The sequence below is a fragment of the Lathamus discolor genome, chromosome 1 (assembly GCF_037157495.1).
Source record: "Lathamus discolor isolate bLatDis1 chromosome 1, bLatDis1.hap1, whole genome shotgun sequence".
Taxonomy (NCBI): Eukaryota; Metazoa; Chordata; class Aves; order Psittaciformes; family Psittacidae; genus Lathamus; species Lathamus discolor.
In genome coordinates this window covers 122,147,104-122,154,440 of record NC_088884.1, presented here as the reverse complement: position 1 = coordinate 122,154,440, position 7,337 = coordinate 122,147,104, and the positions used below count along the sequence as shown (strand labels likewise).

Sequence of the window (7,337 nt, the reverse complement as noted above, 5' to 3'; positions counted from 1 at the left end):
ATAGATAGATAGATATAGATGATGATATAGATATAGATAGATATAGATATAGATGATATAAATATAGATAAAACAGCTTGGCAATCTCTGGCAGAAGGTGGAATCAGAGAACTGATACTATTGCTATACTGGAGCTGCACAGATAGCTAATATACAGTTTGTTTACATTTCATCAAAAATGACAGAGAAAACATAACAGTGGGGCACACTGATATTTAGGAAAGTGATATGCAGCCAAAATGTGTCCCTGTCTACAAATCAACATGATTAATCGAGCACACATAGCCTGTCATTCCCATTTTCAGAAGTGACAAAACCAGCAGGTATTTCTCTGCTCCACATATCCCTATTTTCCTCAGCAGTGAATTGTTCAGAAAGGTACTGAACTGGCCTTATGAGTTATATAATCTATAATAACAAATAACATAAAACCTAAGTACACCAGTTACAAATTTCCTACAACTCCAACAATTAAAAAAAAAAATAAATATTATTGTCAATACGACTTTGAGCAGGGTAAAAGTTGTTGGATAAGCATACTTTATCTCTTTGCACTGTTTCTGATCTGCAGTTCACAAGCAGACGGGAGCAAACCTGTTCCACATCACGTCAGTACTTTGTCCTGCCTTCTGGGTGATAGCATTATTTCTTCCTATATGTTTTGTTCAAAGACATTATTAGATTACTATAGGCAAATACTCACTCTATTAACAGTGCTGTGCACACAATACAGCCAAGAGCAAGATTTGATCCAGTGCTTTTCGGACTGAAGGAGAAATGCATCTTTGTATCTCTTTAGCATTTTCTTTTTTAAATATAGGTTCCATATGGGTACTACAAGCTGGTGCTGAGCATTATTGGGAAGCAAACACCTCTAGTTGTATGCCGTTAAGGGGAACAATCAAGCTGTCTGCAGGGAGTGAAGGAAATGCCCTCATTTATGTTTGTTTAAAATTGGCTCATAGGACAAATCCAGGCTAATGTTCATGACCAAGCTGAATGAACGATATTGCTTTGCTTAGCCAGATACCATAAAAATTCTGAGCACTGAGGATAAGCCTCTTCTGGGATTAGCAAGGGCTGAATTTGGATTTTTTTTTTTTTTTTTTAATGTAACCATGCAGCTAATAGCTATTTTTCTATAGACGTTGAATCTACATAAAGATATTAAAAGGCTTTTAGTTAGGAGGGGAAAAAACTTTTAATCTGAATTAAACTGTGTTTATTATTTCATTATACCACTAAATGGAAATTAGACCTTAACATTAGTTCATTTCCAACACTTTAAATTCTATCAATACAGTACAAAAGAAGCAACAATAATGAGGCAAGGAGCGTCCTTTAATACAACTGGCTAATATCGGTAGCATGGTTTCACTATGATGATCCAAAAGATATGTTTCAAAATAGCAGGTCTGCCCATTTTCATAATAAGGTAAGTGAAGGGTCTTCATCTTTCTAAAACCATTTAATCATAAGTTCAATGTGTTATTTTTTTCTGTATAACAATCTTGAAAGAAAAACCTGCTTTGTTTGCTCAAAGTAAGTGATATAAAAATTCCCAGGTTTTTGTGCTTTTCATTGCCCAGTCTGAGATATGTATTTTCACTTGGGTTTCTACTAACACCCAAGGTTTACGGTATATAATTGTCTGAATTACTTCAAACTGTAAAACAGCCAGTAACACCATTATTGTGAAAGAACAGTAGAGCATTAATGCGGTCAAATTACAGCTTCCTTGAAGAGGGAAAACATTTGTCTAATAGAATAAAAGAAGAAAGAATACTGACCAGAAATCCCATTTCTATGAACAATGTAGGTCTTATTCTCACAAAAATCCAAAGAAAAGCAGTCCTCAAATCTCATACTCTGTCAAAACCAGACTTCAGGGATGCCAACCACTTACAACTCCTCACAAGAGTCTAACTTGAAAAGATCCTTTGATATGGCTAGCTACTGTTATAAAACAAATTATATGTACATTTTTTGCATATTGAATGCGGTATTCTTGATTTTTTTAAATATGTGACTTTATATATCTGCATCTAAAAGTTAATCCAACATCCAACAGTCAATCTAGCTTCTCAGTCATTCCATAGATTTAAGTTTTCGCTTGGCTCCTGCTTGCTTAATGCCACCAGAAATAAAGAACTCATGGGAGAGTTCTGTGTAATGATAGAGCTCAGTGGTGGCACAAAATTGTCTTCTGAGCTGTAAGAATAAAGTATATTTCAGTTTTATAGAACACAGGAAAATACACCCCTCATCCTTCATCACCTTGCTACGTTAAAAAGGACATCAGACATGTCCTTGAACTAAACTGTTTTAGATCCTGAGTATATTTTGTTACCCATTAAAACTATACTCCAAAGCATGATCTGCTTCTCAATATAATCTGGTTTACTTCTTAGCAGAACTAAGACTGCATACAGATTGGCCAGCCTGATGTGGTTTGCGTTTCAAGAGGTACAGTCTCCACAGCCACCTGTGTGGCATATGTTCATCTCTTCTATATAGTATTGTGAAACAATGGAGTGGTCTTCTTATACAAGGATATAGAAATAGTATAAAGATAACAAGGGACAAATATGTTGTGTATGATATCCATTTTGAACTGCACTGTTTCTGTTACAAGCGACTTGGATGTGTTTTCACCTTCAATTGATGGCTACTTTTTTGGAGTGTCACTTGTATTGGATCAGTCCTTAAAAGCAGAAAACTTCAGGCTTGTGTATTTCTCAGTCAATTTTCTATAGCTACAGAATAAGCTGACATTCCTGGAGCTAAACCAAAAAGTACTTGTGTCTGCCCTTCATGTAATTAACCACCAATTTCTGTATTTTCTCTTCAGTAATCACATCAGTCCAAAATATCATGTGGCTTAAACAAGGACAGAATGTTGCAACAATATTTCAACTTGAAACTCATGTCTGTGTATCTCATTTGGAAATAGAAACATGGATCTAGACAACATGTTTAACACCAAGATTATTTTTTTTTTTAACTTTAGAGCTGGGCAAAGATTTAAAGAAATTAGTGCAAAAAAGTTTTGATGAAAACAAACTCAGAAAATAAGAAACAGCCTGGGGGGGTCTTTGCAACTATGATAGATGTCTTTTCATAAGATCTGTGGGAGCAGAAGTTAGAAAGGAAATTTCGAGACAGGAACACCAATAAAGTAAATTTTTTCATGCATGTGGAAATTCTTGTGGGAATAAAGATTCACAGTGGGTTCACAGGCAGAGTAGGAAAGCATATGTCTATACAGATTCATACAAACATCTCTTCTTACACAAGCAGACATTCAGAAACAGTTAAAGGCATTAAAAATATGTTATTCAACCTTTGACACCGTATTCAGGAATGCTCTCCTTCTTCCTGATTTTCTCATCTGTACGTCCAGAGAAGCCAGTTCCAAAGAGATTGCTAGTCTAAACACAGCAAGAGTTGATAGAATTCATGTTCTCTTGGCAAACCCTGTTTTCCAGTACTTTAAAACTGTTGTTTTGACCAACACTGCTTAAATGTTCTTTTTTCCATATTCTATACGCTGTACCACATGAACATATGGCTCAAAAAAAATCATCCTTGAAATCATAAAATGTCAGACTTCTAACAGCTTTCTCTGTGAAGGCTGACAATACTTACAGTCTGGAATTGATGCTACCAGATCCTGGAAACAGCACAGCCTCCAATAGTGGGAGCAGAAATTCCAGTTCCCTAAAATTCAATTAGTCATCACACTACCAAAGCAGCCAGAGGCAAGCAGACTAAAATGTGCTTTTCCACCACTATCTTGTGACTTCAGGTTTTGGAGAAAGAAGCAAATATGTCATTTTGAAGAATGCACAATGCTTTTACCTTCAGCATTTCAATGTATACCTACTTCAGTGCATAGTGGGCTCTAGTTCCTTCATTAGAAGGAAACACCTTGCTTTTCTAAAAGGTGTTGTTATATGATTGTCCCAGGCTGGGTGTAGTCAGTCATTACTGTGGAAGGATGGAAAGGGCTGATGATAATGATTCCTTAATTGCCACTCAGCTTCCCACATTACCTGTAGAAAGGCTTAGGGCTGTCATGAATCAGAATTTACCTGCTTGGAAGTCCTGCAACAGTTCCCACTGATAATCTAAAGAAAGTTTCAGCTTTGCGGATGAGGACAAGTTTAAACTTGACAAAGACTGTGTTATCCCTAATGGACCATGATGGTTTTAGAGTAACAACTTACCAATAATAGAATGGCAGTAGATAAAAATGTGCAACATTGAAAAGCAAAAACTAAATCAACAGTTTTATATGGTCTTATATCTAAAAATCCTTACCCACAAAGGAGATTTTTTTTTTCAAAGCAGAAACAGATCAGTTTTGTAACAATAAGTTAGTGTTTCTGTGTATGTGATATCTGACTCAAACTTATGAATTTACAACTGTAATATTACAGGTTTGGTGCATGGACGAAATTATGACGGTTAACTAAAACCACACAAACCCATCTCTAGGAAATGTGGCACTTACAGATATTTCATTTCAGAACCAAGGAGTCGTTTCTTGTGAGTGAAGAGAAAAATGTGAACATAGTGAGAAAAAATATCAATAGCAGCATCATTTCAAGTATCTGTGTAAGCAGCTTTTATTTAAAAAAAGTTTTTTAAAAAAGTGAAATTCACTTTGAAGGTTTTAAATGAAGAAGATCAAGACTTCTATTATGCTTACTTACAGTATGTTGCTAGAAAGTCAATAATCTTTAGTACTGACACCTATTATACTAAAGAAAAAAAATACCTTTCTTCAACTATAATTCTTACTATAACCTGTAAGATTTCTTTCCAAAAAGCTTAGCTATTAAAAAATATAAAAAGAAATTCCAGAGATCTGGTACCATTATAGAATATTTTATGGTGTTTAAGATAACATCAGCACTTACTCTGTAAACCCTTGCTTTCAAAGGTTTATGACTGAGCTACAAAATTCAGTACAATGTATAACTTCACTTATTAGCTCATATTTTAGGAGCCCATTTCTCCCTGCCCTTTCCCCTTCTCTAAATATCCAGAATATTTTTCTCTACATAAGTTACAGAAATATAATTCCAAAAATACATTTTTAGAAATACTCTTTTATGAGTTATTTTCTTCCATTTCCTTTCCCTTCACAATTACACAGCATGACATTTTAGATTGTAAGGTAATAAACCTTTTAATATAAACGTAAAGTGTTCTCTCAGGTTTCAAAGACATAGGTTATTAATAACTCAATAATTCTAATACATTTAATCTCAAAATCCTGAGCTTCTATTTTAGCTCACCTCATTCATTATTGAGAAATAAGTTCCTTAGCTGTTGCTTCAGGCCTCAACAGCATCCCCACCTGAGTCTGTATCAGTGAGATACCATGTAGAAAGCTGCGAAACAGAACCACATTTTCATGAAAAATTTGCAGAAATCCCACATCTTGTTGCTTGCCTTGTCTCTTTGTAGCTCTGTGACACAGACACAGGCATAACATTGGCCTCACATATTCTTAGCAGACTTTGGTGTTACAGTGGCACCAGCATGTCTGCTAAGAGCAATCACCTCTATTACTGTGAAGAAATTTCATTAGATTTCATACAGTATCAGAACTTCTTATCATTTCAACTCAGCTGCAAGTTACAAGCCACCAGAATTACTGGCAGCCAGCTGCAGTAATCTCCCACATGTATGTTCCTGCACATGTAGGATCCTGATCCCACACTATTGCCAAGCACTCAACATCATCCAGAACTCCAGAGCAACTCTCTTTGGCTACCCTACCACAATCATGACTGCAAGGCAGAGACAGACCTGCTTTGCTGCTGGCTCAGTTGGTAACAGCCCTACAAACTAGTGGTAGTAAAATTATTACCTGGCCTGCATCACCACAGTCTTTGCAGAAGATGCGCAAAGGATTCACTTGTCAGGAGTAGTCCATTCTGAAGGAGGCAAAACAAAGCGTATAGCCCTGAAATACACAAAAAATTGCCTGAGCTGGAATTGACGAAGCAGGGGGAAGGGTAGGAGGCAAAAAACACTCTATTATAAATAGGTCTCATCAAAGACGACTATTCATGTAGTAATTATTGTCCACCTTCTTTTAGGTACTCTCACAACTAGGTACAGGTGCAGTGGCTTCAGGAACTACAAACAGAGGAGACAATAAATGTCTGTCAGGTGTGAGAGCAAATGACTCACCCTTTACACTAGAATGTTTTATTCCCCTTCCTAGTCTCACACTAGATGCTTCTCTCTGATTTATTCTAGGCGTTAAGTCCTCTGTCCAAAGATCTCTCATCCTGCTGGAAAGACAGACTCCTGTCTTCCCTTGCCTTAGCAGTCCAGATGGACATCTGAAGGAATGGAGGAGACAACAAACTCTTAAGAAATGTTGGTCCTCATAAGAATCTATGGCATTGTTCCTCCTGATGTTAGTTTGTTCAAAAAAACCTTTGAAATGGCTAAACTAACTCTCCACTGTGTGTTCAACACTGGCATCCCAGGTAGCAATTTTCCTGTTTTGTGCAAGCTATTGAACACCTACCCTTCTTGGGTACAAATGGGTTTTGAGAAGCAGCAAAGTTCCCGGTCTGACTTTATCCCTGTCACCCAGTGATGGCACTGTTGAATAATAGTTAAACACTGGTAAGGGTCCTTTTGACAACCAGCAGCAAGGGATGCATATGAAAACTGACCAAAGGGGAAATGTATAGGCTTTAGATGAATCAAAGCTTTTTCATGTGTTCTGATGGGTGAGAGCTGCAGAGAGACCCTGTAGATCTGGAGGATATGACTGAGCATTACTACATGTTCATTCCCACTGCCTCATTCCTGAGTGATCTAATAGAGCACTGGTCCTTTCTCAAGAAGTATGTTGATGTAATGTAATAAAAAGGATTGTATTGATTTGGCTGTCAAACACAAAGATGAACTCACTGACATTCTCAGAAATGAGGCAGAGCACTCTTGTCTCCCTTTCTGTCTGAAGAGAAGGAAAAACGCATTCCACTTCCACACTGTTTTCGTTTTTTCTTATTTATTTATCAATTTACTTGCTTTCAACCATTTCTTTTTGGGGGTTGGTTTGTTTGGTTTTTTTTCACTGCTTTCTTCATGTTGCCTCAAATTCCTCCTGAGATGTGATGTTTTCAGCTGGCCTATTGAACCTAGTTTTTTTCTCAAGAAAGTGATAACTGATAGCAAGTAAAATTAGAGTGTCTACTTAGTTGTTTATGATATATTGGCACTCTCCTAGATTAAGTCCTCTTAGGAAAGAGAGATTCATATGTCTCTATATGTCCCAATCTTTCTAAATAACTATCTGG

At 36.6% G+C, this 7,337-nt stretch overlaps 1 long non-coding RNA gene across 1 annotated transcript; it reads right to left on the bottom strand.

Annotated features, from left to right (window-relative positions):
* Positions 1-2,040: 2,040 nt before the first annotated feature.
* Positions 2,041-5,364, bottom strand: LOC136007339 (uncharacterized). The gene is made up of 3 exons (XR_010609635.1): positions 5,307-5,364; positions 3,649-3,720; positions 2,041-2,211 (listed from the first exon to the last, which is right to left on the bottom strand). It is a non-coding gene; the product is annotated as an uncharacterized LOC136007339 (long non-coding RNA).
* Positions 5,365-7,337: the final 1,973 nt, after the last annotated feature.